General features: G+C 36.1%; 1 long non-coding RNA gene across 1 annotated transcript; it reads left to right on the top strand.

Moving 5' to 3' along the window:
- Positions 1-6,459: 6,459 nt before the first annotated feature.
- Positions 6,460-8,806, top strand: LOC149402184 (uncharacterized). The gene is made up of 4 exons (XR_016296111.1): positions 6,460-7,020; positions 7,135-7,193; positions 7,816-7,948; positions 8,624-8,806. It is a non-coding gene; the product is annotated as an uncharacterized LOC149402184 (long non-coding RNA).
- Positions 8,807-10,102: the final 1,296 nt, after the last annotated feature.

Below are 10,102 nucleotides of genomic sequence, written 5' to 3'. Positions count from 1 at the left end.
GAAAAGAAATGCCATCCAAAAGAACATATGGAACTTTATTCATTGGTTTCTTCTCTTTTCTTTCAGAATTCCTCTCTTCTTCTTCTTATTCTTCTTCTTCTTCGAAAATGTTGGTGACAAAGCCAGACACATCTCCAGGAATATGACGTTCCTCAACAGCTTTCTTTCACATCTTCTTCTTCTCAATCCTCATCTTCTTCGAAGTAGGTTCATCAACTGCAACACTCTTTCTTTTCTTCTGTTGATCAGGCTTCTTCTTCTTAACATCCTTCTTCTTCTTTCTCCCTTTGGAAGTAGCAGGGCTCTTCACAGAGCTGTGAGTATCGCCACTCATGGTGTGAAATCCCAAAGATCCAAGCTATTAACGGTTTAATTTTTTTTTTTCATATTTAGGTTTTAAAATTTAATTCAAGATATGAATGCATTAGAATTTTTTTAGCTTTTCACGTGGATTTAAATCCAAAGAAAAATTATGTGTGTTTATTAATATATATTTGTATATATATTATTTATATATAGATTCATATATAGTGAGTGAGAAAAAAAAACTCTTAGAATATATATAATCTGTTATATAGAGAATATATATGATATATAAGTTATATATGTATTATATATAAATGGCATGTGTTTGTAAGTTTGTTTGTAAGTTTGTAAGTGATGTAATATAATATATTACATATATATTAGTTGTTAATTGGTGTGGTGATATTTATGTATGTGTATATGTGTTATAATATAAACGTATATAGCATATACGCATGATTTAGTTCATTATTGAACGTTTCCACAAAGCCTCTATTTGGGCAAAGCTAACGTTGCTTATATATATATACACATATGTATTAAATAAATAAAAATATAATAATTTTCATGCTAGGGTTTTTTAAGGCGGTTATAGAAATAGTTTTTTGTAGCCGCGTCGAAACACTTTTTTTTTTCTCTGACGCGCAATTCTCATGCCTCAGTCTCTGTTCTCTATCCCCATCATCCCTTCTCTTCTCTTTCTTTTCCTTATCACAAAAACGAAACCCTACACACCAAATTTTGATTCATATGAGTTTTCACTATCCTAGAAAGCTTATTACACTTCTATTCTTCATCTCTAGCAGGGTAATTTGTGATTTTTCACTAATGTATCATAGAATAATTTTGTTTTTCTCTCTTTTCTATGAATACAAAATTATAAAAAAGTTTCTAGTTCAGATATAATCAAATCAAATTTTAAGATGCTTGCTGTGGTTTCAAAAATAATTATTTTTCGTTGTTTTTTTTTTGTAAAAGCTTGTGCTAGATCTCTTCTGTTTAAATATGAAATCGGAAAATATTTTTATCAATTCTATAATATTTTCATATTTTCTTCAAATCAATGCACATACATGTTTCACAGTTCTGGCATAACTTCAAAAATCGAATTTGAAACGCTTAGTATGAATAGTTCGTTAATTATGTTAATTCGAAAGTTTTTCCACTATTCAATATTGCGTGTCATCTGTTCTAATATCATTTTTTTTGTTTCAATAAACCAAATTTATGTTCCAGTTATTTTTTAAAACGATGCGCAGCGAGTTTTGCAAAGGTTTTTAAAGTTATATTTAATACTTGTTTTATTTTTAATAAGTAGTTAAAGAATAGTTTTGTCAATGATGCCTTTACAAAAAGTGCTCAAAATAACATTTTGTAATTACTGAAATTTTTATAATTTTTTTTTTCAGAGCTTTAGTTTTTCCTCGAAACCGAGAGTATTTTAGTAATTTCTTCACGTTGAATCTCATTTCTGAAAATTTCCAGAACCTAAAGCATGTATTGTATCCTTTTCTTAGATGATCCCCGATAGTCTTTTATTCTGATTAGGTTTCGAGTCTAACATTCTCAAATCTAGTTTAACTTAACATCACATAGCTTACCAAACATAAATCACTACTTTATATTAAACATATAATAAATAGCATCAACACATAACTTGCAAATCATAGTTCACTCAAATGACAAACCACATAATAACAAACACGCCATCAGATAGTAAAACGCATATTTAAGCGTATAAAGCTACATATAAACCATGTCATAGATAATATACTCATCAAATATATTTCAAAGAGTTTTCTAATTTGGTTGAGATTTATATTATGGATTATGTTTTAATATTTTTGCCGTTGTGTTTAGTTTTAAATAGATACTTCATATTTCCAGTTTTAGTTAAGTACTTCTCATCAAATGTTTGAAATGCAATCTTCATAATTTTCTTTAATGCTTTTGTTTCTTTTTAAACTCTTTAAAAAAATTTGGTTCGTCTTTATATACGATGTGTTTAAAAGAAATTCCTCCAATTTTTCTAAAGATTTTTCTAAAGTTTAAAAATTAAGTAGAGTAAGACAGTCCGAAAAGTCGGATCGTCTCACATGATCTTTGCAAAGTTTTCTTTAGAAATAATGTTCTTGATATTGTACTATGAGTCCCCTTCGCTATTTCCTCAGAATCATACCATGATTTCCTAATAATAGCAGCCATTTGGGCCAGAGTGCGATTGTCATCAGTGCCCAGACCATCCTCTAGGGACTTTAGAGATGTCATTTCTTCTGAAGCGGGCGCATAAGGAGAAGGTTTCTCAAGACTTTTATCAATTTCAGCTTCACTAGCACTAGAAGGACTGATGTTCTTGAACTTGCCAGTCCTAACACCCGAATTCATCATAGCAAACACAACTGTCCTGTTGTGATCTCCAACCAAACTTTGCAACACATTTTTGTTAGGACTCCGAGGGTCAACGAATTTCTCAGTATCTCTAGTGTCAGGAACAAGAAATGGGTTACCTTGTTCCACATTTATGATGCTTTTAGGTTCGACGGTGGCTGGAGGCGTAGCATGTGAGTCAGACTATGAGGAGGAGGCGCTGGAAGTACCTCATGTGATATCAGCGTTTCAGAGAGGTCTCTTGGGAATAGGGGTGAAAGATGACTATTCTTCACAATGACACCGTGCTAAACATGATGAGTAGGAATATCGGCTTTCAAATCTATGGGTAGACTCTTAGAAGAAGAATCTTTGGCCTGGCCATCGACTCTTTTAGGGGTCTTTCCCACAAGTGTCTTGACTCTATGTTTCCTAAGAGAGACCTTTTAAGGGAAAACATCATTGACATATTTGTTCTTGGGACTTTCCTTCTGGTCACTAGTAGTAGACGATCCTCGGCGAGTAGAAATCATCGTCGTAAAAAAGAATTTATGGGGAAAATTGGCTAGGTCAAGGATAACACATCGAGAGAGACGAAGTTTCTTAGGGGTAGAGAAACAAGCAAAATGATTCTGAAAGAGTGTGGGGCTGTGACCCAACAGTTTTCTCTTGAGAAATAAACCGTCTTACTCAAATGAGTGTCATAACACGTGGATAGAGCAGTTTGAAATGACAATTTCACCGACACGAGCACTATGGGCTTAAAAGAGATAAAAAACTTGGCCCACTCAATATTTGACCCATCAATTAATTGCTGTAAGTCTAGTAGACAAACACCCAAGGCTGCCCTCAATTTTTTGAACTGAGCAGTGTCAAGGGCCTTATTGAAAATTTTCGCCAATTGATTTTATGTGATGATGTGTTCAAGAGAAATGACTTTGTAATCAGCAAGATCTTTGATAAAATGATGACGAATATCAATGTGTTTTTTCTTGCTGTGCTGCATTGGATTCTTGGCGATGCTGATGGCACTCATGTTGTCACAATAGAGTGTCATTACATCTTGTGGGACATCATATCCTTTCAGCACGTGTTTCATCCAAACTTTTTGAGTGCAGCTCCTTCTTGTTGCAATGTAATCAGCTTCTGCAGTACATAAGGAGACACGGTTCTATTTCTTGCTGAACTAGGAAATCAAGTTGTTACCAAAGAAAAAGCATCCACCAAAAGTACTTTTCCGATTATAAAATTTTCTGCCAAATCCGCATCACACTACCAAAACAGAGGCGTGTTGGCGTCATGAGAGTATAAGATTCCATACTCTGAAGTCCCATGAACATATTTGATAATTCTCTTGACAAAACCGAGATGGTTGTCGTTTATATTAACTTGGTACCTATCACACACACCTACAGAGAAAGCAATATCTTGTCTACTAGCAGTAATATAGAGGAGACTACCTATCGTACTTCTGTAAAGGCTTGAATCAACAGCTTATCCGATTTCATCCTTTGAGATATTAAACTGAGTAGCAGCAGAGGTCCTCTTGGGTTTGCCATTTTCCATACTAAGTTTCTTCACAATCTTCTTTACGTACTTGCTTTGTGAAAGAAATATGATGTCTTCCATCTAGTTGATCAGAAATCCCAAGAAGTAAGTGAGTTCTTCCACCATGCTCATCTTAAACTCTGACTGCATATGTTGCACAAAATGTTCTACCATGGTCTATGACATTCCACCAAACACTATGTCGTCCACATAAATTTGGGCAATCACCATCTCTGAGTTTGAATTTTTAATGAATAGGGTCTTGTCAGTGACTCCTCTTGAATAGCCATTTTTAGTGAGATACTTAGCAACACGTTCATACTAAGCCCGATGAGCTTGCTTCAAGCCATAAAGAGCCTTTCGAATTTGAAAACATGGTTTGAAAGTTTAGGATCAACACCTTTAGATTGTTCTACAAAAACTTTCTCATTGATGAAACCATTTAGGAACGCGCTCTTCATATCCATTTGATAGTGCTTTAACTTAAAATAAAAAGATATTCCAAGAAGAAGGCGAATGGCTTCAAGTCTGGCTACCGGGGTAAACTTTTCATCAAAATCAACCCCTTCCATTTGTGTTTACCCTTGAGCAACCAGTCTGGCCTTGCTTCTAGTAATATTTCCATGCTCATCAGATTTGTTCTTATAGATCCATTTGGTGCGACTGATATTTACTGCATCAGGTCTTGGGAAAAGTTCCCACACATCATTTCATCCAAATTGAACAAGTTCTTCTTGTATAGCATTCACCCATAATTCATCATTAAGACCTTCAATGCCATTCTTTTGCTCAAGGAAAGTGAAATATACTTTCCCAATTATTTCCAAGTAATTTACTGGATCCTTTCTTCGAGTAGTGACCCCCTCATTGAGGTTCCCAATGATAAAATTAGTGGGAGGATTCTTTTTTACTCTACTGGAGGGTTTCTTATCAAGAATGCAGACATCATCTTCTTCTTCACTAGAGTCTGAATCTTCATCGTCATTGCTTGTATTAGAGACACCATCTATGACATTGCTTGTATTAGAGACACCATCTATGACATTGCTCGTGACATGACTAAGAACAGTGACCATATCATCCTCACCTCTAGGGAGCTCAACTATCTCCTCATCATTAATCACCACATTTATTGACTCAATGAAAATCTTTGTACGCTTGTTGTAGACTCTGAAAGCGCGACTATTTGTGTAGTAACCAAGAAAAATACATTCATCACTGTTGGAGTCTAACTTCTTTCTAGGATCTCGATCAGATAAAATGTAGCATGCACTTCCAAACACATGGAAATATTTGACACTAGGCTTCCTCCCCTCAATATTTTATAGTTTGTGAAAGAAGTACCGGAACAATGTTTGTTGGAAAAAACAGGTTGGTATTAGACACGAACAATCGCTCTGATACCACTTCGTGGTGAAAAACCGGGTTGGTGACAGACTCGAACAATCACTTTGACACCAGAGGTCATTGATTATTCACCTTATCATAATAACTGTGTGGAAATTAATAATTAATTACACTATCTTAAGCTCATCATAGCTGCTATTGGGCCTAGGAATTTCGAATTTTACAGTGTCCAAGAGGCCTAACTTAAAATTCAATTAATTATTTACTTGATTTAATCAATAAATAATTAATTCCACAATAAATATTTAATTCGGCAAATAGACTGTAGCGACTCGAAATTTAAGCTTAATGTCGTAAATTAAGTTAATCAAAGGACGAGAAAATTATGTAAATTAATTTTCTAAGAAGTATTTCCAGTATTTTTGGATTTGAAATATATTAAGGTAAGGAGAAATCTCGGAATAAAATAAAGGATTTTTCGAGTTCGTTTCGTATAATAAATTATTTTTCGAGGAGATATTCCGGAATTTAATTTAAGAAAATAAATTCTCAAGGACGAGAATTAATTCCGAGAAATCTTGAATATATTTGAATTAATCGAGAACGAACGAGAAAATTCTCGGTTTGAAACATATAATTAAAAGTGCCATTGGTTACGGACTTAATTATATAATTAGGCGATGAAGGATATAATTGTAACAATTTTCAGGACCTATTTGAAGAGAATTTACAAAGAAGGGCTGAGTTGTAATTCTCGAAGATATGCTCTCTTGGTCTTATCTCTTGCCTTATCTTCATCCACTCAATTTATGCCACGTCAACATTACCACTTACCTTAAGGAATCATCTTCTTCATTTGTGATTATCTCTTGGCCGACCAAAGTAGCCACCAGACCAGGAAAAAAAAAACGAGAAAAAAAGAAAAGAACGGGGAAGAAGAAGAAAGAAGAAAATCGGGAGAGAAAAAGAAGTAACCGAGAGAGAGAGAGGGAGCGGGAGATCAGAGACTGAGAAAGAGAGAAACGATGAGATAGAGAGTGAGATACATTAGGCGGGAGGAAGAAGAGACCAGCGAGGAGATCAGAGCTCGCGCTCTCCGTGGTTGCGCGCGCCGTGGGTCAGCCGAGAGAAAGAGATTCTCGCCGGAGGTTTGTCCTTATTTTGAGGGTATTTCGAAATCAAAGTTTGGGGCTTTTCTTTTCATGGTTGTGGTCGGATTTTTGGAAAAGAAGAAGAGGCAGAAAGGTCACAATCATTTAAGTTTCCGGCCGAATTGCTCGAGGAAGAGACAGAGGGCGAGAACCTCGCCGGTGTTCGTCAATACCCGGAGGTAAGGGAAACCTCATATCTCCCTTAGGTTATAAAATTTGGAATTTTAATTTCGGAAATTTGGGTGCGAGTGGTCCGATCGATGTTAGGTTTTGCTGCGTGTTGGTTTCAAACTTCTGGATGGTTAGGTTTCTAATTTTTGAGTTTGAGTTTCAGAAATTTTAGGGGTTGAGTGTTTCATCGAGGTATTGGACAAATGTTAGTGATTCTGAATTAATGGATTATCTCGTGTCACAGGTTCGGAGTTGATGCTTCTACGCGGAAGCATTGGACTCGTTGTGATATGGAGATTATAAGTAAATGACTAATTTATATGTTCCGGGTCGAGTTTATTATCGAGATGTCTGGAAATTTCTTTGGGTTGTATTTGGATTTAATTTTTGAGATAAGGAAATTTCTTTGGGTTGTATTTGGATTTAATTTTTGAGCTAAGTGAGAATTTGAGAATTACTGTGAGAACTCAGAATTTACACTCGTTGAACTCAGATACGTAATAATTCAAAAGTTGGTTATGTTGTACGACGATATTAATTCCCGAATTGTTGTTGAACGTGTTTTGTTGGATTTCAAGAAATTAAGCAGAAATGTATTTGAGACTTGTTTATGAGTTTTTGGATTAAAACTCGACATTAGTTTGATGTTTGATTTCTCGGTTTTCGTTATAGAAATGAGATTAGATTCGTTCAAAGGAGAACGAACTTGCTTATTAGAATTATTTCTCGGTTTTGAGATTTATCGTAGTTTCTCGTTCGAGTTTACACGTTCTCGTATCGTTTGAGGCTTTGTTCCGAGGACTTGGTTTCCTTATAATTGGATATGTCTTTGGGTTCTACGATTATTAAATCGTACGTTTGAGTTTGAGTATTGTGGACTACTCATAGGATTCTGATTCAGGATCGGTTTGATTTACAGTGATAGGACTCAAGACTGAAAGTCGTTTAGAGGGTTCACGGAGTAAGTGAACGTCTGGATTCTCGGTTTTAGTGAACGTTCGGGTTCACAAGACGAGCGAACGTCTCGTGGAAGAGCGACATAGACGCTTACTCTCGAGGTAGGTTATTATAACCCTTCTCTCCTGATTTTATGGTTTGGCCTCAAGTATATATTATTTTCGAAATGAAAATGTTTGTGAACGTGCCACGAAACCTAGAATCGTTTTCAAAATGTGGCGGAACTTCAACTCGGGATATCCGATTATGAAGTTGAGAATATTTTCGATATTATACATATATCCCGTATTTGCGAAAGAAAAATGTTTTGTATATCCTGATAGAGCCGGAAACGTATATATATGAAGCGGAGAGTGCAATCGTATATATATAAGGGTGTGGAGAGTGCACCATTCTGATAAGAGGACTGTCACGGGTTATGTTGACAGGGGCTCAGGAAATAGTAGACGTTTAAATGGGCGTAGATGCACATTTAAATTCAATTGCATTTCTTGCATTTACATTTCTAGCATCAGCATTCCGTCATTTACATTTCTGTCATTTACATTCATGCAATTTACATTCCTGCAAGTTATACTTGTGCGTGTATGGTGATTTACACGTATAAGACTATTATTATACTTGTACGTGTATGGTGATTTACGCGGGACAAGAATATTATTATTATAAAGTAAGTATTATTTTCGAAAATCTTTTTTTAAAAATCAAACCATTACTATAGTACCTACTGAGCCTCAGGCTCACCCCTATTTCCCTCAAATTTTTCTTATAATCAGGATGTGAGAAGGAGAAGGGTTAGGAAGACCTCGGAGTTAAGTGTGGTCGAGAGTTGGAAGGTTTTCGCTGGATAGTCTATCAAGTGTCGAAGGTTGGTTTTATTTTTCGTTTTCTTTCTTTTATCTTTGGACTTGTAAAGTAATCAACTGAGTATGCACCGTGGGTTAGTTTTGTAAAGTTTATTAGTGTTTTTTTTTTATATTCTAATCACGCCTCACTTTTCCCGGGGCGTCACAGGGTGGTATCAGAGCACTAGGTTAAGAGTCTCTAGGGAATGCATACTCGGTTTACTTTATACTTATAGTCCATCGATAGTCGTTTTAGAAGATCGCCGGATGCGAGTCCTTCGAATGTTCCTTTGCTATAAGGATTTTTATGTCCACTCGAGCCTTTTGAGTATGGCTGAGTAATGAATCGTTTTTCAAGAGGTGACAACACGTGTTCGGAATAAAGCACGTGCTAGTACGTCTAGAAGTGGATGTCTTTGAAAGTTTTAGGACTTCTACATTCATGTATTTAAGGATATATGGCTCTGCGAGTTGCAGGTCATTGGGTTCAGAAATATCGTAATGCAGTTGGATATAGTCAGAACTCCGCTAGAGTATTGCGTAGAGTTCATGGTAACTAAGCATGAAGCTCGTGCTAGATTAACGTTAGGACTGTTCACGAAAACGTACGATGCTCATGACGTAGGAACAAATAGAGGGATTGTTCTACGTACAATGCTTTTTGGATGAAAGTTGGTGGACCTTGATAAAGGAAGATGATAGCGTCTCAATGAGGGACAAGGCTACGATTGGTTGCGTTTTGCACTCTCAGTATCGAAACCAAGCTTATGAAGTGCATAAGGTTTGAGGATGGCTTTGGGGCTTATGTCTAAAGATAGCCAAGCATATGAACAAGGATGAGCTGTACACGGAAAGTCTTCTAGGATGTGGCCTAGTGATGATGGTTGAATAGGGTGAATACATGGACAACCTATGTACGTGAAAGGTAATGTTCTGACATAGATTGGTTGTCAACGTATAGAGTTCAACTAGATCTCCTTTGGCAAAGAGTTAAGCTACGTATGGAATCTAGGGAGATAGTTTCTTATTAGGAATGCCAAGACCAGGGGATGCAGAATGGTATCATGAAGTCTTACGTTGGAGGACGAAGAAAGTTTTCATGTTATGCACTTCTTTCGGCATCAGAAGCCGACGTAAAATACGCTGATACATGATTTGTTATTTCTGTTGTGGATGAATTTCTCAACGTTTTCCAGAAGAGTTAACTAGTCTGCCGCCTGATCGGGAGATAGAATTCTGTATTGATCTTATCCTCGATTCCTTGCCATGATTGTCGAGTTGACAAGCAAGGAATACATTTGGAATAACACGTCATCATGGGAAGCAACTGTCTTGTTGCGAAGAGGCATGATAAGAGTTTAAGTTTGTACATAGAGTACAGAAAGCTGAATGCAGTAACGATCAAGAATA

The sequence above is a fragment of the Urtica dioica genome, chromosome 3 (assembly GCF_054948205.1).
Source record: "Urtica dioica subsp. dioica isolate 48M chromosome 3, U.dioica_male_clone48M_v1_H2, whole genome shotgun sequence".
NCBI classification, from domain to species: Eukaryota; Viridiplantae; Streptophyta; class Magnoliopsida; order Rosales; family Urticaceae; genus Urtica; species Urtica dioica.
The sequence above is the reverse complement of the archived record's forward strand: the minus strand, read 5'-3'. Positions and strand labels throughout refer to the sequence as shown.